Source organism: Rhinolophus sinicus, chromosome 4 (genome assembly GCF_057876585.1).
Source record: "Rhinolophus sinicus isolate RSI-liver-muscle chromosome 4, RSI-T2T, whole genome shotgun sequence".
In the NCBI taxonomy this organism is placed as follows: domain Eukaryota; kingdom Metazoa; phylum Chordata; class Mammalia; order Chiroptera; family Rhinolophidae; genus Rhinolophus; species Rhinolophus sinicus.
In genome coordinates this window covers 82,748,952-82,774,294 of record NC_142504.1, presented here as the reverse complement: position 1 = coordinate 82,774,294, position 25,343 = coordinate 82,748,952, and the positions used below count along the sequence as shown (strand labels likewise).

The 25,343-nt window shown below is 33.9% G+C and overlaps 1 long non-coding RNA gene across 1 annotated transcript in view; it reads right to left on the bottom strand.

The window, feature by feature from the left end:
• LOC109452335 (uncharacterized) overlaps window positions 1–24,911 on the bottom strand; it is a 42,356-nt gene extending 17,445 nt beyond the window's left edge. Inside the window, exon 1 of the long non-coding RNA XR_002138125.3 lies at window positions 24,728–24,911. This is a non-coding gene — a long non-coding RNA (uncharacterized LOC109452335). The remainder of the gene's footprint in view (window positions 1–24,727) is intronic.
• Between the last annotated feature and the right edge of the window lie 432 nt (window positions 24,912–25,343).

The window sequence follows — 25,343 nt, the reverse complement described above, 5'->3', positions numbered from 1 at the left end:
CTCCTAAAATTAGCATTGATTTATATTTAAAATCTGAAACAGTATATAATGTAAACATTACAGTATGTTTTGCCTAACTAATTTCACTCAAATGTTCTTATTTTCTGGGTTTTATAAAATCATTCTCATGAATAACTATTGTTTATACTTTTAAAATTAATCAAACTATCAATTCCCCTTTGATTAAATACTCACTAAAAAAAGAGGCAGAAATACTGTAATATATGAAATACTATATTATATCAAGATATAGAGTCTGTACTTTATATCAATGTTAAAAGCATGTTTTTGTTTTATAATGCTTTAAAGTTAACAAGCCATTTAATGATATGTAGTTCTTAGTACTTGTGATAGTCTAAATTCTTAAAATTAATTAACTTCTCTCATGATCCTATGGTATTGCACTCTAATTACAGAAGAAAATACGATGAATAAGAACTAACATAACTCCTAGAATACTTCAGAAACAGGAATCCAAGCCAGATAGTTTGACCCCTGACTCCATATATGTAATTGAATACCTGCTTTATACTTTTCCGTGTACTCCTTCTACCTAGCTATTTTGCAAATGAAAAAGAAAAGATCAGTTTAAGAGTTACAAATAATAAAGTAACCCAAATCTCCAAGAAGTAGTGAACTCTGATATTACATTTTACCCTCAAAAATCGAATAATAGATGGTCCCCAACTTATGATGGTTTGACATACGATTTTTCGACTTTACCATGGTGTGAAAGTAATACACATTCAGTAGAAATTGTACTTCAAATTTTGGATTTTAATCTTTTCCCAAGCTGGTGACGTGTGGTAGGATACTCTCTCGTGATGTTGATCAGCAACAGTGAGATAATTGTGACCAACTGGACTAATGTAAGTGTTCTGAGCACATTTGTAACATAGGCGAGGCTCAGCTATGACGTTCGATAGCTTAGGTGTATTAAATGCATTTTCAACTTACAATATCTGTAACTTCTAATGGGTTTATCAAGGCATAACCCATCATAAATCAAGGAGCATCTGTATAATTTTCCAGTCTAACATGTACTCCAATAATTTGGTCAGGTAAAGATTTGAGAATGACTTCTAGAAAAAGAATGTCTAATGAGCTCATGCTTACTTTGAAGTTAACTTTTACTCATACTAATATTTTACTTTCATCTTTAAAACCACTTATAATGTTAACTTCGTAATATAATAGTACAGCAAACGGGGAGCACCCCTTATTCCAAATAACATTATATAATTTAGAGTAAATAATAACATAAATAATGGATACATTCAGAAAAAGAAGGAACTCATGTTTCTTTCTTTCCAGAGAATCTCTTCATTCTTCAAACACTATAGGAATTATTTGCCATATTTTAAAAAATATTTCTTTATATAATCTGTATTATTTTAATATTCCACATACAATTGAGTAGAAATACTGCTACTAAGGAAAGTTGCATTGATGAAATGCAATACTCTCAACCTCTAATTCAGCAGATCATAGATTCAGCTCTAGTAATATGACCTGACGAAAGTTTAAGTCCCAAACCTCAAGCTGTACCCCATTTCAATTATATCAGACTCTCTGAGGGTGGGACCGATTTTTTAAACGAATCCCAATAGGTAATCAAGATTGAGAGCCATTACTAAATTGAGTTGACTCTACTCATTCCATCTCCCCAACACTACTTAAATTAGGCAGTTACTTTCAGGTTTCTTTCTCAATGAGCCACTTGACAGATAGTAGAGGGGCTAGTACTATAAGGTAAAATGTAGTACTTGGAAAGATAAGGTTCTTGCTAAAATCAGCTCTAATTATAAAGTGACTGGCTTAGCTGCTTACATATTTAGGATTCTAGGTATGTTGGATTTATTTTAGCATTTTTTAAGGCACCAAAAGTAATTTAATGGGAAATTTCAAAATTGATGTCATACTTTCTTTTTTTATTGCTATATAATATGTATTTGTGTGTGTGTGTGTATGCCAAAAAAATGTATATACATTACTTGTATTCATCTTTTGTTATTGGTATATATTGAGTATTATAATTTTGATACAGTCTTTTCCTTTTTAAAATGTGTATACATTTTTTGGCACCCTGAGTGTGTGTGTGTGTGTGTGTGTGTGTGTGTGTGTGTCATAAAGTTTACATACCAAGGCAATAAGTACATTTTTATGTGTTGAATTTTAAGCCCCCCACCCAAAGTCTGTAAAACATTTGAGCACTGTGTGTAGTTGGCAGTAATCATTCTGAAGCACAAGCTCTTAACATCAGATTAATTCAATATAGAACAATTTTTTAAGAATGGGCCCAAAGTTTGAGAGGAGAGGACTAATGAAGAGAGAGTCAAGGAAGAGAGGAATTTAATATGTTTAGAAAAATATATATATATAACTAGATACACATTTCCTTGCATATTTCATCATCTCATCTCTGTCCTGGGGTCACCAGTACTGCTTAGCTGCCACTTATTTCTGAAAGGAGTCAGGTAAGTTGTGGGAAATATTTGTTAGAAATCTGACTCAGTGAAAAGGTTAAGACCAGGCATCTCTATTTTTTAACCTCATGGATTGCGGCTAGCACTTGAGTATAAGAAAACGTATAATGGGCTAGTGTATTTTGTTATTATGTCAGTTTTTTTTATCTCAGACACTGTCTTAGAGTCTCTCCTGTCTTGTTTAGATTCAGGTTTAAGTGGCTTGTCCCTGACTCATCCTGGTTCATTTTTGCCCCTTATGGGCAGTGGTCTTCAATCCCCAACAAGAGGTTTCCCCAAGCCTGACTGTCACATGGGCTACACGGAAGTGAGTTGATCAAAGGCCATGCGGCAGTGATCCAAGAGACATCTATCCAAACCTGTTCCATTTATGCCCCTGTTTCTCATCTAACAGCCTCCCCTCGCAGAGTGGTATAAATCTGTTCATGCCTAGAATAGAAATCATGCACTTGAATGTAATCAGATTCCCCTTTCCCTGGGGATAGAGTAACCTTGAACTTCCCCAGAGTTCTGAGTGTGCTACAAATAGTATCTACCTTAGCTGTTAGTTGATTTACTTTGGTAACACATATTGCAGTAAAGAGAGGAAAATAACTCAGATTATTCAGGTATGTCTTTATTTAATGCAAGCAACAAAAACAGAAAACATTTAAGAAAGGTAGGTTATCTTTTTTCCACTTGAGCAATTCATTATAAAATCTTGTTCTTTTAATGTAATTTCTAGCTTCAATCTATTTCAACTCAAAAATATAAGCCTGAAAAATACAGTGTGCTAGAAGATAAGTATGAATAATACTAATTTTTAAAAAAACTGCCCTTGAGGTGCTTCCAGTATAGTAATGCACAAATAATTGTATGTCATGGTAAAATGGTAAATTGAAGACAGTTTAAAAGCTGTAAAATTTAAAGACATGATTTAGTCAATGAACTGTCGGCAAGGATCAGTGGATTTAAACACTGTGCATTGGCTAACCTCCTGAATTCTCAAAGGAATGCTGAGGATATAGAATTTAGGTAAGTTCTATTTTTCTCAAGCCCCAAACTCCTCTTTTCACAGGAACAGGGAAAGTTTTCTCTATAAAAGCTGAATGTGCTTTATAAAGTAAGTGGCAAACTATCTATGAGGTCATGACTAGGACGCCTGGGTTCTTTCTGTAAGCACATCACTTATTAATTTCCTGCCACAGTGTCTGTCTTTGTTGCAAGATGACTCAAGGCCATATCTTAGCTTCCTTACTGACAAATCACTAGGCATTTAGTCTGGGATGGGATCACTGAATGAAGGAGGGACTTTAGTTTCGACACAATTTAACCTGAGAGAATATCCTCACTTTCCAGTAATATTTTCTTGTCAACCACTCACCAGCAGCATTAGAAGGTTGATTAAATTCTGAAAGTGGAGACGTGTATTTTTCAGGATATTAATTTAGAATTAAGTTATAACCTATCAAAATGTACTTAAATGTCTTGTTGCTAAAGGAAGGAAAATATGTTAGTTAAAACAACCCCCCACCCAAACAAACAAACCACACACACACACACACACACACACACACACACACACACACACACACATTGGTGGAACAGAATCCTGTTCCAAAGTAAAAGTCATCCTACCCACAGAGAAAGTGATCAAAGGAGGAGCCAATGGTTATTGCAGCTGAAAACTGTCCTTATGTCAACTTTACCAGGCTCAGATAGGAAAGGATGGCACAAAATATTGTATGAAGTTAAGAAAAACCACATTAATTTATATCCTCATAACCTTCTTCTCCTGGGCAATATATTTATCTCAAACATTAATTAGGAGTTTCACGTCACGTGAATACGAATGTAATGAGACAGACTAGGAGTGCTGGATATAGAAATGGGACTGGAAAAAGCTTTGTTGCATTGTAAGTAGAGGAGATAATAGGTATATTGTCCCTGAAAGACATCTCCTGATTTAGGGGAGCCTCTGCTGCACCCCAACCCTGTTTACATTTGCCAGGAGATGTGGCAAATATAGTTGCCTAATAAACCTTAAAATGTATCCTTGTTTACCCAGGGTGGTTACAATTCCCAGCCAAAGAGGGTCCTGGTACAAATGGCTCAAGCTATATAGCTCAAGTAATATAAGCCAACCAATATTTAGTACACAGTTTAAACAATAACGAACAGCCCTGTATTGCTCAATGGAAGACAATTTGTAATGATGTGAAGTCTTGATTGTTTCCCTCCCCTTCGAGACTAGAAGTATAGCAGAGAAGAAAAGCCCCTCATTGTTTCATGGCAATGTTGTCTCATTGGACATATGTGTGATTCTGAGGAACCAAAGGATTAAATCTCTAGTAGCTACCCTGTGAAAGTCTTTTCCAACAGTTGAAACCTGCTAGAGGAAAGTGGGCTATGCTTTGCTTATTATTTCTAAAAATGTTATCACAGTCCTAGGAGCTCTCTTGTTTTGATGTCATCCCTTCACTTAACTGGCAGCCTCAGTGGGCATGCACAGTGCCATTTCAGTTGCAATCTCATGCCTTCCTCATTCTGTATTAGATACGTCTGTACCTCCCCATAATCTCAAGTAGCCAACAGCAGGATCTGTCAAACAAGCAGTGAAACTGTGTGAATTTGAGTGACTATCACAGTGGTCCGTTATTTGTTCAGTGACAGAGAATTACGATGAATACTTCTAAAATGACATTTGAGATGACAGAGGATAAAAATCCCCAAGTCAGATATGGAAGTTCTCAGGGTCTCTAGAGCAGCGTTGTCAGTAAAACTGGATACATGCAAAGATGTTGCAATATGGACAAGCCCCCGAATCAATTTATCATCACAGCCTAGGAAACTCACTTGTGGCAAAATCAATACAGAATTTCAGGCTCCCAGATAAAGAATCAGAGAGAATTTTATTTACTCTTTTACTTTGCAAATGTTACCTTTAAATCCAGTGAGGAAAACTACATGTTGGACTTTTCTATAAAGTTGAACTATAACAAAAAGAGTGCCCAAATACTATTAAAGAAGTAACCTAGGATGTTTTCAGCCGAGAAACTCAACATTTCAGTCTGATCTTTTTACAGAGAAATAAAGATAAATTTATAATGATAAATAAAACAATCCTGACAGATAAACAAAGTGTATGGTTCCAAAATGGAAAAGGTCTGAAAATTTATATAAAATGAAAGTATTTTATATAAATGAAGCACTTATATAAAAATGAAAATATTATTGTGCTGTTATTTCACATTCATGAATTTCAAGTATTTTAACCACTACAAATTGCTGTTATATGAAGTTCAAGATAAATGCAGTCTGGGAAGTTCTGATTTCTGAGAGAAGCCTGTCATTGTAATAACTGGGTTAAATAATAGCAAAAATTAACAATATGTACTTTAGAGTCAACATTTTTTATTTGCCAGAGAATGTCAAATGCTGTATGTGTAATTATAAATTAATTTTTACAGGTTGACACTCAATATTTTCATTTTACAAAAGGAGTGAAAGACAACAAAAATAAGTAATGGCACAAGGATACAAAGCTAATACGTAGCTGAGCTAAAATAGAAACCCAATAAACCCAACTCCCAATAAACCCAGTGTGTGCTTGTAAACACTGTGGCATGCTTATGAAAATGAAGCCATCATTTCCTCCCCAGTCAACTATAAGCCTTTTGTGTCTAAACTCAAGGTCTTAGGGAAATTACCTAAAAAATGGCTAGATCTTCTAACGGCATTGGATATCACTCTTGAAAATACTATTGTATCCATAATGATACTATCTGTTACCATTGTGAGTTCCTTGAAATTGCTCAAGTGGTAATGAAATTAATGAGAGCTTTCTCTAAAGCAAATCATTTATATCTAAAACACTCACTACCATCAATCCTAGAAATATTCCAAATCATTCTCCTCTAAGCATTGGTACCTTATACTAACTAAAATTTATTCCAGTGAAAGTTAGATTTAAACAAAGAAAGAAAATACCAATTTGTTTTCATTTTAACAGCCTTGGCAATCACACACACATACACACACCCCAAATCCAAATTCTGGTGTTGATCTGGCAATGTTACATAAGTTCCATTCCTTGAATTAATCTAATATTGATTTACTATTATATTACTGCTCCTTTCATTTTGTAGCTAACAATGTAATTGTACTTGTTTACTAAATTAAAAGCAGTTTTCACAGAGGCAATGTTTAAAAAACAGATGGATTCATATAATACAAAAAGCACTTCAAATGTATTCTGGTACTCTCTACAGAATAAATGAAGAACACAACATAAAATGTATACTATTCTGTGTAAAAACAAATTCTCATAATACATCAGCCTGGACTTTGTGATCAGAGGATTTCCACAGAACCAATCACCTTTACCATCCTAACAAGCATTTTAAGAGTATTAGAAGAAGAGCATATCAGTTTCCTAAATGGACATGTCCTTATATTCAGAGGTCTAGCTTTCTGCTTAATACTATTGAAAATCAAAGAATTGGATATCAGTCCATTACCAAAAAATATATACATTCTAAGTACAGCTTGCTAGTAACATATGGAGATAAACGAACAATATTAAACTGTAATCAATTGCTATCTCAACACAAGGTTGTAGCTTAGTTAGGAACGTATTTACTCTGAACAGATTTGAGGGAAAAAACCATTTACAAACTTGCTGCTGTTTCAATTCCCAGTTATTTTAGGACAACATTCAACCACAGATTTTTGCTTTGTTTTGTTTGCTTGTTTGTTTTGGGTGTTTTTTTGTACAGTAAAAGAACGAAAGTATGAATATAGTACATATACAGAATGAATTCATGGAGGTAAGACTTCTTTCAATACGAACATAAACAAGAGCGTTCTGGAAAATATAAAGAATATCTCTTCTCTCTGTATGAAAGAATCCTTATCTGTATTGAGAACTAAGATCAAAAATACGTATTTTAATATTTTCCCTTTGTAGTATAAATTTGTATATCTTATTATATATTGTAGAATGATTAAATAAAAGAAAGAGTACTATTACCTCACTCTAATAAATGTAAGCAGATGTACATTGATGTTTTTTTGCTGTTTTTCCTCCTAAACTTCAGGTCAAGTGTCCTTGACAACTCATCTACAGATCCCCACTGGTAAGGCGGCATGAAGACTGCTTCTACTATTTCATTTCAGAATTTTTTCCTGCAGTGATTTGCCTGTACCAGCTGGGGTTCATGTGTACAATATCTGCCTCCTCATATCTTCCACCTAGAATGGCTTTAACTCTCCTCAGGAAAAATTTATTTTAGTTTTTCACAGTAAGGAGAACCACTTCTCTTGCCCATATTTATAAATTATCATTAACGATTAAACTTTGTAGAATGAAGTATTAACATGGTTTTAGCTTCTTGGTTGCTATGATCAAAATAAAGTGCATTGGGAGTATCTGGGCATAGAATTAGTTCAAAGAGCAAGGTTGATTGCATAGCGTAAGAGATCCTTGAGAATCTATATGACATCAAATGTTCTGACCGTTAATTCACTAATCATTTTGGTCAAATTACTTAGAAAAGAACTAATGCCAGAGAGCTAAGATAATTTATCCCTACATATACAGAATCTAACCATGACAATCCACATGAATTTCTTGAAAGTGTTTCATATTTAGGATACGTCAAACAATTGTGTATATAAAAGTAGATTACGCTTTTAGTTAATAGCAAGCTTAATTCAACAGTATTTATGATGTGACAACCAAAAATCAAAACCAAAAAATTAAAGTCATTATTCACTCATTTTCTCAATGTGTGCACTTTATTTGTTTCATAAAACCAATACCAATTAAATATTTAGTGTGTATAGAAAGTTTTCTAGGCACTGAGTATATAGTAGTAAACATGATAAATGTTTTTCCTGCCCTTGTGGAGAATATAGTTTAGCAAGGAAGACAAATGGTTAAATAGGTTACTGTAATGATAGACGGTAAATTTTAAGATAAAGATGCACGTGTGTTATGAAAACTCCATGCTGGAGGAACTGACGTAATTAGGGAGGCTCTAAAGAAAGAAAGAAACAAACAAAAATTAAAAAAGAAAGAATGCTAGAAATAGAGGACTTAGAGTTATCTTAGGAAGGGAAGGCGAAAGGAATGATCTATAAAGTAGAAGCAGTTCTTTAAAGTCCCAGAAGCAAGAAGGAACATGCTATATTCAAGAAACTAAAAATGTCAAGCATAGCTGGAATAGTGTGATGTTGAAAAAAGAAAAGAAAAAAAAGATATCTTCAGGAAGAAGGCATTAGTAGTAGCAAGATCAGGAAATCTGGGACTCCCAACTGTGAAGAGGTAATATGAACTTTGATTTGAGCATGGTAGAGAAACTTAAAGCTGAGATCCAGAAAAGACATCCCATCCCTAAAACAACAACAACACTAAAAATTCCTTTCATTGTCTCTGGAAATTGGTCTCTGTCCCAGACTCCAGGTGGGGAAAAGAAATTAAAACAAACAAACAAACAAAAAAAAAACAACTAAGATTATGGCAGACATAGGAATAGTTTCCAAATGTACACAGGGTATGGAAACTAAAATCCTAAAATGGTCATTTGTATTTTTAATCATGTCCTAGGCCGGAGGTGTTCAAACTTTTTTCAACGTTTTTCACCAAGGGCCATATGTGGTAAAATACACAAACAGCCGGGCCACTCACTCGAGGTGAAGTGCGTATTGCCTCACCTGGTTTATTTAAGTAAACTAAATATATTTTTGGAATTTGCTGCGAGCCAATTAAAAATGGATTGCGGGCCTGTTGGCCTGCGGGCCGCAGTTTGTACACCCCTGTCCTAGGCTATGAAACCCCTAGAATAGTCACAAGAATAAAAGAAAAAGAAAAAAAGCAAACTCACTCTATAACTTAGAAAAAAATCTAACAACTAAGAATTAGTTCAAACAAAAATATTTATCACTTTGTGAGGGGCGTAAATGTCTAACTATTACATTGTACTGTATACCTGAAACTAATAAAAAAAAAGAAAAGAAAAATGTTAAAATTACATAAGAAAAGTATAATAACAAGTAGGTTTAAATTCCCAGCAATTTCACGTAAGGGTGAAAAATATTACAAAATACATATATTTAAAGTGACTGAAGAGATGAAAGAAGGATTTGAAACAATAAGAAATTTTTAAGGGAAAAATAAGCAAGCAAGTTTAGGAGACAATCAAAATGAACTTGTGGAGATGAAAATTGGCAATGTAATTTAATACTCAATGGGTAAAAGATGGAGCTGAGAGAATTACCCATAAATCAGCACAAAAAAACAAAAATGAAAAATATGAAAGATCAATTAAGATATGAAAACTAAAATGAGAAATTACTACATAGATTAAATATGTGGTCCAGGTAGGAAGAAAAGAAAGAAATAGGAAGAAAACTAGTTAATGAGACAATTACTGAGAATTTTCCAGAAGTATTGAAAGTCATAAATATTAGAAAATGATGAGTTCAACTTAATAAATAAATGTAAAGAACTAAAAGCTTTGTAGTGAAACTACAAAGTGGTATAGCAAAGAAGAAAATTTGAAAGTAACAAAAACAAAAACACAGATTATCTCCAAAGAAACAACAATGGCATTGAGAGGATTCTTCCCAAAAAAACACAAGAGACTAGTGGCATACTATCTTCAATGTGCTGCAATGTAGAATCCAACATTCTATAAATTTTCATAAAAACAGAGGACAAGTTGTATTTTTAGGAGAAAAAGGAAAAGAAAGACTATGTGTTTCCCACTCATATGAATTTAGTTACATAACAACTAAATGTAAAATTCTGCAAAAAGGAAAGTAAACCCAAATTCACAGAGTACTACACAAGAAGTAAAAGTAAGGCAATTATGAAAATTGTGGAATAATGAAATTTATAAGAATTGGTAAGCATTAAAAACATGGATCTAAAATACCAGATAAGAATTTGATGGAACATGCAAGAGGGTGTAATCGGAGCTAAGATGCGCTAAATTCCATCCATATGTTCTTTGAAAGGGTAGAAATATTGGAAAACTTTAGATTGAATTCAGATATGTAGTTTAGAAAATTATGCTCACTATGGTATAAAAATAGACTATATCACTTCCTAGTTAGTAGAAAGGAAAAAAGGAAATAAATAAAAAAATGATAAATTCAATCTGAGAAAGTAAAGGCTAAGAAGTAGCAAAGAAAACTCATCATAAACAGAAGATAGAAAATAAAATAGTAAAATTAATTGTAAATATATCAGTAATCATGACCAAGGAAGTGAGCTAAGTACATCCCTTAAAAATCCATCCTTAGACTTTTCATAAATGTCAGATTTAAACATAGTGACACAGAAATATTGAAACCAAAAGGATGCAAAAACATATCAGACATATGCTGGCAAACAAAACAGAACAGAAAACTGAACAGGAGTAGTAATGAAAACAAAATACACCTTTATTAAAATCAAATATGTGGTGATGGAAGGAGAACTGACTCTGGGTGATGAATACACAACATGATGTATATATAGATGAGGTATTACAGAACTGTACACCGGAAACTTATGTAACTTTATTAACAATTGTCATCCCAATAAACTTTAATTAAAAAAAGAAAAAAAGAAAAGAATTATTTACGGTAACCAAAGAAACTAAGCATTAAAAATCTCTGAATCTGGAGGCCTGAAAAATATTACCCACTGAAACAAAGAGCAAAAAAAAAAAGGTGAAGGGACATATGCACATGGTGATCCCACTTCTGAATGAATACACATCTTCTAGAAAATATTATGTATGAGCAGAAGGAGACATGTTCAAGGTTATATATTAACAGTGTTTGCACAGAACTAGAAACAACCTAATTGTCTACAAGTAGAAAAACGGATAAAGAAGTGATGGCATATTTATAAAATGTAAAATTACATTTTTGGTAAAAAAATAAAATAAAACATTAGATCTATATGTGAATATGAGTAAATCTAAATAACAGTGTTGAAGAAAAGTATGTTCGTTATGATATCTCTGTAACTTGGAAATATATAACATACTGTATATTATACAAGGATACACATAGATGGAGATGGAAGGGAAAAATATACAACAGTTTCAGAATGGTTGTTATGTCTGGAGAGAGAGGAGACTATATTGGAGAGGACTGACAAACCACTGCATTCTTGCTGAGCTTTTTTATTACATCTCACATTGAAACAGAGTATGGGGCTGTTTTATGAGCCTTCCTGCTCAGTACAGCAGATCCTCGAATAAAGTTGTTCCACTCGTCGTTTAGTTATAATGTTGATGAGATGCCTTAAGAACTTACTCTTGTTTGTATCAATTAGATTATGGCAAAATTGGTTTCATTATACGCTGTTTCGCTTAAAGTCACAGAACCTATCGACCGTATTAGGTGAGGATTGACTGCAAAACTTACCTTACCAGAAAATTAAAGTTAAAACAAGAACTAAATTTCTTTAATCTTACTTTTGCCCAGGATATATCCTAAAATAGCCAATGACTGAGACTCTGGCAGTAGCAGTCAGTGAAATGCCTCGGGATTTACATTATTATAATCAAGTTTCTCTGGATATCAAATTGATAACAAATTTACTCTTTTAAGGACAATCTCACTTACTTTGAAAGCACATTAACAATGAAATCCTTAGAAGTGAACTGCTCGCAAATCTAAGCTAAAAGGGTTAATTTAAAGCACATTTAAACAATAGTGAATGTGTTTTCATTTAGTGTTTGGCTTCATTACCTTGGCAAAGGATGAGAAAGGAAAAAATAAAAATAAAAACAGAAAGAGAGAGAGAGAGAGAGAGAGAGAGAAAAGAGATTCAGTCACTAGTTGTTAGGCAACCAGTTTGTTCCCAAAGGGTTTTGCAGTTAAACCATTCTCCCCTCAGCACAGTCTACAGATTCTAATTAACATAAGTGTCCCTTAGCAAAAGAGGAATTTGGCCTGACCATCTCTTGGAGATGTAAAGTTATTTTCACCTCATCTTTAAAGCCTGGGGGCTAAAGGTTTGATAGAATTAACAAGATACTTTCAAAGCTTACTGTTTCGAAAATTTGTCCCAATTACAAAATAAAAGTAAAGATAAATGTGGCATTACGGTGCTGCCAACCTTTGCTCTGCAAAAGCCTCCACTGGCAAGCTTGTGTCTCAATCAGACACAGAACCAAGGATTTCTCATTTAATTACTACTAATGTACAGTTTGGTGTAAAAATTTCACAATTAAATGGATTTTTTCTGCTCATTCTAGCTTTATACTTTTAATTGTTTTTTTGTTTGTTTGTTTGTTTTTAAGTTTAAAGAGTGTTCTGGACCAACTACAGGTCCTTCATAATTTGGTAGAGCATGTTAGAAGGAAATTTAATAAAAGAGAGGCACTACCAGTGTTCTGCTGGAAGGGAGTTTGATTATGAAGGCATTTTATCAAAGTGTTGTCAGTAACCACAAGCTACTGCTAAATTGATAGAGAATATTGTCACATTATTATTATAGTAGCTTGTCTTTTCACCAGTATATTATTTCAGTTTCCTTTATCATCTGACCACCAGATTAATCTGTTAAAAATTATCATTTTATTCCATTTGACTGCTACCCCTAAGAGGGGTGAGCGATGTTTAGTTTATTTATTATTGTATCCCCTGTATTGGATATCTGTGGGGATAAACAGAAAAGAATGAGAAGGAACGGTCAGAGAAGGCATTCTGAATGAAGATACTTGGTTCCGTGATGGGCATGTTGAATTAGAAAGGCTCACTGGAGCCTAAGAAAGGTGCTGACTAGTAAGTACTGTGGTTTGCAATGTGTTTTGTAACTAAGGAGAGAGCTACAACTGCCTGTAAAACTCAGGGCCATAAGAACAGAGGTGGGACTGGAAGTATGGGAATGAGATGGTCAGGTCAATTGGGAAAACGATGGCATGAGAAGAGGACTGAGATCAGAAAGCATATATGAGCACCTGACAGGTATTTACAGGAAGAGGAAACTGTGCAGGAGGTAAAAGAAAACAAAGTACTGTTTCATGGAAGACACAGGAGAACAAATGGTACATAATTGTCATCTCGCAAAAGTAAAGGCAACTCTAAGTTATGGGACAAGGCTTAACTTGACGGTGGTAGTAATGGTAGATAAATTGAAAATATGAATCTAAGGGGTGAAATTAAGAATGTCTTAACAAACAGCACGGGAGTGGGGGGCTGCAGGGAATCAATGGACACAAAATATTAAAGCCATGAGGCAACATAAAAGGAATGGGGACATCTTTGCTAGAAGCACAGTAATACAGCAGATCATGAAGTTCACTATTGATTATGACCTCATCTACATTTTAAAGGCTTTGTTGTATCCAAAAGGCACTCCAGCATGATGGAAACATGTCTATCTTTAATTCTGAAGGGCAAGGGAGATAATGTATGTCTAACAATAACTCACAGGAAATTAACTAATGAGCAAAGGAACAACTCATGCAATTGTCAAAATGCATTTCTTTCAAACTATTCCTAGGATCATTCTTTTACTTATATTTAATATATTAAAAATATACAGTTACATATGGAGTTGTTAGTAAAATGTAAATGTATTTAATTATCTCACTACAGCTATGTGAAGTGTTCATGTGAAGTTATGATAATGAATACGATTTGAAGGAGTACAGATCTTTGAAATATGTCCTTATTTTCAAAAAAAATTGAATTTAAAATTACTATAAGCTTCACCTTGGTCAAACAAATACTGAATTTCAATAACTACAATTACTAGCAGGAAACCCAACTTTTGCTGATTTTTAGTTTACCTTACTCATATTCCTTTCCTTATTTCCTTAAACAAAAGTTTTTCCATAAGTATCACTTTAAAAGTCACATTTGTGCTACATAAAAGTTGTAAATAATGCAATGTAATAACTGTACTATGTTTCCTTTCTATTGCTAATTATTAAAGCATTTTAATATTCCCCTAATCAAAATAGCACATGAAGAGTCTTATACTGCGTTTTATTGCACTTGGATGTTTATGTATATTTGCCATCCCCTCAGTGAACCTGTCTCTTCATCCTCTGACCCCCACCACACAGCACTACACTATGTCATCCCAGGCATCTTTCTCTCCCACCTATAAAATACCCTCCTTACATTCCTGTTAACTAGTTGAATCTCTGACCACACACCTCTCATCCCTACTGCCTTTAGCTAAAATTTTCTCAAACTTTTTCTGAGTTCATCCGTCATGCCATTGGCTGTTTCCTGAAGTTCCTCACCTTTAACCTCCTTTCCAGTGCAGGCCTCACATTTCCTTATTTTAGGTAAGGAGGAGTACATGGAACTTCTCAATTTCAAATTTACTACTTTCTAGCAGTAAAGCTACCACCTTTCTCATTTCCCTCAAATTGAATCAGTCAGTGGGTAACATCCTTTTCAAAAACTTTCCTCAGTTCCCCTTTGTCTTTCGAATATGTTAAATTTGAAGTGAAACATTCCACAGTGATTTCCCGAAGTTAGTTGGATGAATAGGTAAGATATTCAGGAGGGAGCTCTGACCTTATGTCTTAAGACTCTGAAAAACATGATGGTTCTTTTTCAATTCTTCTAATGGCAATTATCTTCCTGACACATCTGTTCCAGTCAAACTGTTCACTGTACCAGAAGCGTGCGGTCCTTATTCTGTCTGCAATACTTTGTTCATGACAACCCTTATTTCTCTCCACTCTTGCCTCTATGTTTTTGCTTAAATAATACCCTCTGATTATCACATTGAATAGTGAGATTTTCCTTCTTTGAATTTCTCCTCCATTGATTGTGTTTCTCTCCAAAACAGAAAGAGGAAGCGAGGGAAGGAGGAAGAGAAGCAAGGAGGAAGAAGGAAGAACACACACACATAATATGTAATGACTTGCACCATAGCTACATGTGGATCACTTCTCAGTTGTCCTACTGGATGAAAAACTGGAAAGCAGAGGCCAATTCCAGTGCATTTTTATACCCTGAAAGGACACAACATTCTGATTTGCCATACTAGACATTTTCCGGTAGTTCTTTTTATCACATTTCTAAACGTGGAAAAATTGACAGGCAAAAGTCTCTCGTATTTTTTCTTTTACTTTTCTTTCTGACTAGAAAACTCAGTCCCCTCAAGTGTCTTCCCTTGTGAATTCAAGTTGCTTTCTCCTCTCCAGACTCCCAACTACATCTCCTCAACTAAGGGAGACCACTGAGGTTAACCTGAGTTTACCCTCCTTGTGTTACAGCCTTGAATGATTCCTTAGTCAATAGCCTGCAGCATCTGAACTCTTTTGTTTCCTATATCTTAGGGATTATTGTATTAAGTTACCTATTTCCAATATCTTGAGAACCATCATTTCTCATATTTTTCTTTCTTTCTTTCTTTCTTTTTTTTTTTTTTTTTTGGTTTTCTTTTGTTTTAGTTGTTTTAGACATGAGTGTAAATTTGGTCCCTACTAGTCTATCTTGGTCAGAAGTGGATGTTTCATTATCTGAAAAGCTTGCTAAAATTCCATGTAATACACCAAATTAAACATTCCATGGAATAAAGCAGTTGCTCCTTTAAAAAAATGTTACTTTAATGCCTAATATCACTGAATGCACAGGAGTTTGGAGAGTAAATCCATATTTATGAGTTCATTAATCATCATAAGTGTCATGATGCTGTTTTTACATGTTTACAGAGTTCATTAATGTATTTACTTAATAGATACCCATGAATTACACAAATTACATTAAATTTTAATTAATAAAGGAGATCCATTTTTCAGTATTGACACCATAGAAAGATACTCCTATATGTGTGATTATAATGAAAAAGTATGGAAATTCATACCAATGTCAATGAATATCAATATTCATACCAATACTTGAATAATTTCAAATTCAGTTTAATAATTATTTTGTAATTTGACCTCAACTTTTAAAGACACTGAAGTGTGCTAGGATCAAGAGAATGTTTGGAAAGATAATAGGCAAATTAAGGACTTCTTATAATTATCAAATAACCAAGTCTTAAAAATCAGAATATGTTAGGAACCTTATAGTAATTTTATAAAATATGAAAAAGAAATATATAATTTGATGAATTTCAAGGACAAATGATGATATTCAGTATGCATTGGAATAAAATGGAAGACCTCCAATTTACATCTTTTGTAACACCAGAAGTCCCCTTCCAGACATTAAAATTATTTTTGCAATATATTGATTACTTTAATTTCATTATATCAGGCAGTTATGTTTGAATTGACTACTGTTAACATAATTGAATCATACTGTTTGTATGACCTTGAATATCTTTGTTGATCTAAGTAACTGAGATTTCATTTCAGGATAGTTAGCTATGTCAGATGCAACTCAGGAGGATCATATCATGTCCTAACACTTGATTTTATTGTTGTCTACCAAATTATTAAGTTAATAAAAAATGACAGAATTTATGAAATCATCAGGTATTGTCTTTTGTAATTATCCCTTTTGCTTTTGTAGCTTCCCACTTACTGATTTGAAAACTAAAACTTCAACAATTAAATACTTGTTCAAAGTCATACACTTAATAATTATTTGTACAGTTATACAAACGAAATTCGTTTGTCTCAGATATCAGGTATCTTTTTGCTAAAGAATTTGGACCCCCCGTTTCTTTTTATTATGCATCTTTATCAGCATAAGGGTTTGCACAAGAACTTTCTGTTTATTTAGTAAGTTGTAAGTTAAGTATATCTATTGATATGTATTACGCAATTATAAACTATACAAAAATAAATTTTAAAAACAAGGGACAACAATATGATTTTTTAAAGTTCTACTATAGTCTTTTCCTCTATATTAGTTTCCTTATCCTTAGACTGTATGTGCCCCATTTTGTTGACCACAGGTTAGGACAATGAAGGATCCAGAACTTGTTCAATGTACCCATCATTAGGATTGTATAGTTACATTCATGATCTCATATCTACCTCACAAGAAATCTGTGATCTGAAATGCATACCATCTTATAAAAAACAATGTTTATCTTGGTTCATAACTGGAATAAAAAAAAAGAACATTAGGTAAAAACTGAAACCTGTGTAAAATGTAGCCTTTAGTTGACAATAATTGACTGGTTTATTAATTGTGACAAATGTACCATACTAATGTAAGATGTTAATAATAGAAGACATTGGAGGTGGGTTATATGGGAACCTTCTGTTCTATTTTCACACTTTTTCTGTAAACACTATTCTAAAACAAAGTTTATTAAACCAAATTAATCAATGACAAGTGTATGGTTTCTTTAACTGATGTATTTTATGTGAAACTCCAAAAGATTGAATGGAAAGTGAAAAATACAGCATTTCCCATTTCCCAACCCCCCCCCTTTGGAAAAACAGGAGGGACTTTTCCTGACTGCAGAGTGTATCTAAAAGTACAAACTATAACATAATAATGAAGATATTTTACAGAAACCACAAAGAAAAATAATTAAAAATATGGATAATAAAAATTCTGATGAAGTATGCAAAGGATATAGGCTGTAAAAAATAATAAAATTTTGGCAGTTGTCTGCCTCCAGCAACTTCTTCTTGAATAAATATTCTAATTTAAATAAATAGTCATAATCATAATAAAATTTCATGAGAAAAACTAGTTTCTGACTTAAAAATGGATCTTGACAGTAACCATCAAATACCTTTATTTTTTTTTTAAGATTTATTTTTATTTTTTTAATTTTTTTATTGGGGAAGGAGAACAGGACTTTATTGTGGAACAGTGTGTACTTCCAGGACTTTTTTTCCAAGTCAAGTTTTTGTCCTTTCAATCTTAGTTGTGGAGGGCACAGCTCAGCTCCAGATCCAGTTGCCATTGCTAGTTGCAGGGGGGGCGCAGCCCACCATCCCTTGCGGGAGTCAAACTGGCAACCTTGTGGTTGAGAGGATGTGCTCCAACCAACTGAGCCACTCAGGAGCTCAGCAGCAGCTCAGCTCAAGGTGCCTGTTTTCAATCGTAGTTGCAGGGGGCAGAGCCCACCATCCCTTATGGGACTCGAGGAATTGAACTGGCAACCTTGTGTTTGAGAGCCCACTGGCCCATTCGGGAATTGAACCGACAGCCTTTGGCATTAGGAGCAGGGAGTTCTAACCACCTGAGCCACCGGGCCAGTATTCAAATATCTTTATTGAGTACCAGACATACAAAGGAAGGTTCACACCTAGAAATATGTAATGAAAAATTTGAATTACATAATAAAGAAGTACAAATTCTACCAAAATTCAAGCAGGTAATCATCATTGAAAGTTATGTAATACAATAAAATTCAAAATAAATAAAAGGAAATAGGATTATCTTTTACAACACAAAATATATTGAAACCCTAGAATTCTATAGCCAATCAAGTTGCCTTTCGTGTGAGAAGTCAATAAAATATTGACATATATATCTCTGTGAAAAAAATGATTAATGACATACAAAAATGTAATATGATTCAGAGCTCAAAATGGATGTCATGAAGTAGATATCAAAAGCACTTTAGAATCAACTTAAAATGATTAATTTACATAGATATAGGAGCTATATCTATAAAAATGTCAAAAATTATTGAAGGATAATATGTTCAATATTGTTAAAATTAGTGACAGAGATAAGATATTAAAATCTCAGATTATATTAATAGTGACAAAAGAACAAAGGACTATAAAATTACTTGCCTTACTTATGTAGGAGTTAACAATTTTTCCCTAATTTTATAATTACTTAAATGTACATTAAAGATTGGTTTTGAATAATTTAAAGGATCTTCTCATAGAATTTAGAACAAATTGAAAATATATGGAGAAGTTATAATTAGCAAAATATCCTAAATGGAAATAGTGAAAAACTAAATAAATGAAAAGAAACCTTTAAAAAGTTAGAAAACAAGCAACAAAAGCAAAAATTTATAAATTGGACTACATTGAACTAAAAGCCTTCCACAGCAAAAGAAGCAATCAGTAAAATGAAAAAGTAACCTATGGAATGAGATAAAATACTTGCAAATCATACATATCTGATAAGAGGTTAATATCCAAAATATTTAAGGAATTCATTCAACTCAACAGCAAACAAACAACCTGATTTAAAAATTTGGCAGAGTAACTAAACAGACATTTTTCCAAAGAAAACATACAAATGACCAACAGGTACATGAAAAGATGCTGATGCTCAACATCACTAATCATCAGGGAAATACAAATCAAAACCACAATGAGACACCACCTCACACCTGTCAAAAGAACAATTATTGAGAGAGAGAGAGAGAGAGAGAGAGAGAGAGAGAGAGAGAGAGAGAGAGACACAGAGACAGAGAGACAGAGAGAGACAGAGAGAGAGAGAGAGAGAGAGAGAGAGAGAGAGAGAGAGAGAGAGAGAACAAGTGTTGGTGACGATATGGGGAAAAGCAAACCCTTGTTCACTGTTGGAGGGAATGTCAATTGGTGCAGTCACTTTGGAAACAAGTATGGAGATTCCTCAAAAAATTACAAATAGAACTACAGTATGCTCCAGCAATTCCACTTCTGGGTATATATACAAAGGAAATGAAATCAGGACACAGATGGGACATCTGCATTCCCATCTTCATTGCAGCATTACTCACAATAGCCAAGATATGGAAACAATATATGTGTCAATCAATGGATGAATGGATAAAGATGTGGTATAGATATGCAATGGATGTTATTCTGCCATGAGAAAGAAGGAAAACCTACCATTTGCAACAACATGGCTGGACCTTGAGGGCATTACACTAAATAAAATAAATGAGACAGAGAAAGACAGATACTTATCCATGACATCTAAAAAAGCTGAACTCAGAAACAGAGTTGAATGGTTGTTTCCAGGGTCTGTGGAGTGGGGGAAATGGAGCAATGTTGGTCAGGGGTACAAACTTCCAGTTATAAGATGAATAAGTTCTGGGGATCTAATATACAGCATGATGACTATAGTTAATAATACTGTATTATATCATTGAAAGTTGCTAAGACAGTAGACCTTAAATATTCTTACCCCAAAAAAGAAATGGTAATTATGCCAGGAGATGGAGGTGTTAACTAACGCTATAGTAATAATCATTTTCAATATGTAAATGTATCAGATCAACACATTGTACACTTTAAACTTACACAGCGTTATACGTACTTGTATCTTAATAAAGCTGAGAAAAAAATAAGCTTCTTATGATAACCCTAAACATATAGTGCATGACATTATTATATTAACAAAAATAAAAAATGCTATGATGTCAATATATTAATTACACACAAAGAATGACACTAGACAATTACACACAAAGAATAACACTAGACTTTTACACACAAAAAAAAAATTACACACAAAATTATTAAGAAAATATAGAATACATAAATAGAATAGAATAGGTTATTTTAAATATATGCATAAAAGTTAAACACCAAAATTGAGGAAAACATTTTGAGACTACAACGTAGTCTCAAAAATAATGTGACAGAAATACATATAGATATAGATGGAATTGTCTGCCATTTTAAAAAAGATTATAATGTAATTATTTTAATCAGTAGACATCTAAAAGTCAAAAATTTAATTGCCATAGAGATAAAATTACAAGCATTTTATTTATTAAATGGAGACTGATGGTTAGAAGAATTGGAGAATGGGGCATAAGAACAAATTGCGACCCTATTTGAGCCTCCGAGTCATGCCTAATCTGTAGGAATCAGGGAATAGATTCCCAAAGGCAGCTTGTTGGGTGGAGCTGGGGAAAGCAGGGAGACTGACATCTGCCAGGTAGCCAGAGGGGTTTGCCAGTCTATCTGTCTTTGGGCTGCCAAAGCACACTTAAAGAAGAGATTGTTTCTAAAAGAGGAAAAACTGGTTCCAAAACTATTTCTCACTACCAAACCCAAACACTCCTCACTAAATTTAATATTTAACATAAGAAATTCCACAATGTATCTAAATACTTAGACATCTGTCTGAAACTAAAGGAATTGATCAGTGATAACATTAGTGGTTAAAGACCCAAGTTTCTACCAGTACTAATGTATATAGAGCTCTCTACATAGTAAGTGTAAGGAGAAAGGGCGGGGAGGGGGGAAAAAGGGGAAGGAAGAGAGGGGATTCAGAAATACAAAAACTCTCAGTGATGAAGAAAGGACAAACTGAGAATTGAGAACCAAAGATACCATCTTTGACAATTGCATTTAAAATCCTGAATTACAATTATTATAGCTAGGGTTCTTCCCAACTTTTAGGTTTATTTAGACTCTTCTCAATATTATATTAGAAGTGCCTTCTTCAAATGACCAGTATCTTATTAGCTAAAGTTCCAGGTATTCATTCCACTTTTTCTTGTAGCTGAAGCAACCAATATTGACAACTAGACTTTTTTTTTTCCTCATCAAGAGTTCTCCTACTTGATTTTCTAAATTACCCTCCTATATTGTTTTTTTCATGGTTATTGTCAACTCTTTGGTGACTGCCACTGGTCCCAAATAAGTTAGTAAGTAAAAGGCTTAAAACAGTGCATGAATTATAATAAGCATTCAATAAATTTTAACTACTAGTAGTAGTACTAGTAGCAACATCCCCTCCCTTTTAATAAAGATTAGTGTTGTTTAGCCTCAGAGACCTCACTTCTTTGGACTTTCAAATCACAAATCCATGATTACCATCTTACTTACTCACTGGAAAGCCCATAGCCCATTCCATTGTTGTGTATCTCTACTCATTAATAATTAACTAACAGCAGCTCTTGCATTTATTGACTCAAATTTAATTCCCCTTGAATTTCTGCCCATTAGTTCTCATTATAACCTCTGGAATTGTATATTAGGTTAAATAATCCCTTTCTCATATGACAATTTTTTTCTTTATTTAAAGAGAGTCATCATACCTCTGAATCTTCTCCAGTCTGAACACTGACAGTACATATATATTTTCTCATTTCTTATGAGAGATACAAGTGACAAGACAAAAATTTGTCAGATTGTCAACTTTGGAAAAAGATGGGGCTCCTGCAGATATCAGAAGAGTGGATTTCCTCAATCAATGTCACATCTCATCTCTGCTCCTTTATTAGGGAAGTATCATGCATGTTCCTTATCTAGCTTTTTCGTTTGTAGCTCACTCCCACATTCATACTTTCGCCCTCAGCCAAATCCTCACTACTTGCTTGTATCATCTGGATTTTTCAAAAATGTTCAGACTCCTTAACATTCTTCTTTCTATTATTTTCTACTGAAAACTAATCATTTTCTTTTCCATTATAGCCTTTCCCTAGTTATTTTTTTTAGTCATATACATAGTTTTCTAAAATACCTTGTTTTGAATTTAATCTTACTAATTTCTTTTCTCTCTTCCTATTTCAATGCAAAACTCTTTTGATTGAATGGCATCTTTTTTTTTTTTTTTTTCAAATATGTTTTCCTTCTAGGTAAGTTATGATCCTTGGTATTTATGGGAATTCTGATATTTCACAAGTCAAACCTTGTTTTCTGAAACACGATGTGTGAATTCAACTACAGCATGATTGAGCAACAAACGCTTCTAAGGTGATGATATTTCACTTTACTGACCTCAAAGTTATAAATTACTTCCACGGAACAAGTAGTATTTGTAAACTCAGCTGTAATAGTCAGAAGAAAGTTAAGTATGGTACCTGTAATAGGCGTCAAGCAGGTGTGCTTCATTTCAAAACAACTAAATACAAGCAACCTTGAAGCTGCAACTAGGTTGATTTTAAACTTAGAATTGAATTATTTGTTTGGAATATGCTATGAATTTTCCCCACAGCAACCATTCTCATATGTGGCAGGCTATTTCTGCAATCAGCCCCTGATTTGCATTTAACCTATTTTATTATAAATGTAACACTGTACAATTCCAATAAGCAATAATAACGCTTTTTCAAAAAGTTGTTCAGTCACAAACTTAGTGAATACATTAAACCCAAAAGAAACAGTAATTATTTTATTTATCTTAAAGGCTGATACTGAAGGAAAAGATTGACAAGAGGTCCATTTTGCCTTTGATTCTGTATAATATAAAAAAATTAAAGCTATAGACCCTATACTTGATGTATGCTTATTGAATATGGAAATCATTGAGTCAAGCAGGGCAGCTTAGCAATGAGGAAATATGGGCCCACTTAAAACCAGGGTGTAGCACAGTCCATCCTCAACTATGTAGGAACCGAGGCTTGGTGGTCTGTTATGATATTTCAGAATAGAGGCAGTGAGATTTAAGAAATATATGTGGTAGCAAAAGAATTGGAATGAAAAGAAAATTTTCACTAAGCCTGCTGATTCATGAGCAATTATACAGGCTGCTCCCCGAAATATGGTTAAAGCTCCATGAAGAAGGCACACACAGCTTGTTGGGGGGTTTTCTGGGGCCCCAATTCACAGTGTCAGAACAATGAGTGAGAATATGAGTAATACAGGATGCATACAGAGGAGTCAAGTGTGAGAAACAAGGGCTGCATATTCCAAGCATAAAGCTGTCATGCTGCCTGCTAAGAAAATAGGCTAAACTATTGCTGATGTTTCCAAGACGGTGCCTCCTGTCACTAATTAGATCTCAATCCCAGACTGTAACACACGTGAGGTTAGAATATATTTTTACAAAACATAGAGGCCGTGTGGTAGAGAGATGGACAGATATGGAGAAAGACAAAGAGACAGGGAAGGAAAGATGGCTCAAGGCCTAGAGCTAACTTTTAGAAGTTGTGTGACTGGTTATATTTCTCCTTCTCAGCGTCTGCTGCTTCCATAAAATATGACTAATTATATCTGTTTGCTCTGAGGTTCAAAGGAGACAATAGAAGTGAAAATGTTTATTGTAATTTGTGAACTGCTGTCAAGGTCGTATATTGAAGGACAAAGTTCATATTTCTGATGACCTCATTTGATATTTTTTAAACTGAGTTTTTATGCACTTATAACACAAGTCAATTTATTCAAACAATAATCGTTTACATATACATTTTTAGGCACACATCTATTTCATACAGTAGGACTTATGACTGCAATTACATAAAAGAATGATACTCATGAGTTTTAAAAACATGTACATTAATCAGACGTAGTCCTAGTTTAAACTTCATTGTTTTACTTACTAAATATTAGCCATAGACATTACACTGCTTTTTCCAGCTCCTCAATAACTAGGCTCTACTGAACATTCTATTTGCAGGCAAGTTTGGACTCAATTTCTGAACTCTTTCTGACTAAATCAAGGGGTCCCAAATACATGAGTACCTCATTTAGAAGGCTTCACATTCTCTCACTCTCTTTCTTCAACTGGCCAGGGGCAGCTTCTGTGTGGTTTTCAGGGGATGATAGTCCCAGTATCCTGCCTTTTTGGCTCTCCAGACCTGAGGAGCTCATCTCTGCCATTCGCTGTGAGTTTCTCTCAACCTCTGTTTCAAATTCAGTCTTGATTATTGGCATCCAGCCCGGCATAGGAGACAAAACACTTAACTGCCAACTTGCTTTCCATTCTCTATATCACCGTCTGATAAGGACTCAAATCCTGCTTAGCTGCTAAACACCCTCTTCAGAGACAAAAATTTTACTTCAAAACCTAGACATTAGTCTTGTTACAAATTTCATGGACCTATTAACCTATAAGGCAATAACTGATAACACAACTTAGAGTTCTGCTGCTATGTGAAATTCTTGTTTACCCATCAGACCGACATAGTTATTATTTTCTTCCACATTTACAAAACTTCAGAAAAATTAGATGCTGTTCCACGTGTCCACTTGTTTAAAACTCCATTGTCAGCGTCTGTTTCAATTCCCCCCATCTCTTGGCAGATCTAATGTCATACCTCCAACCCACTCTCCTAGGCTTTTCAGACAAATTGCCATG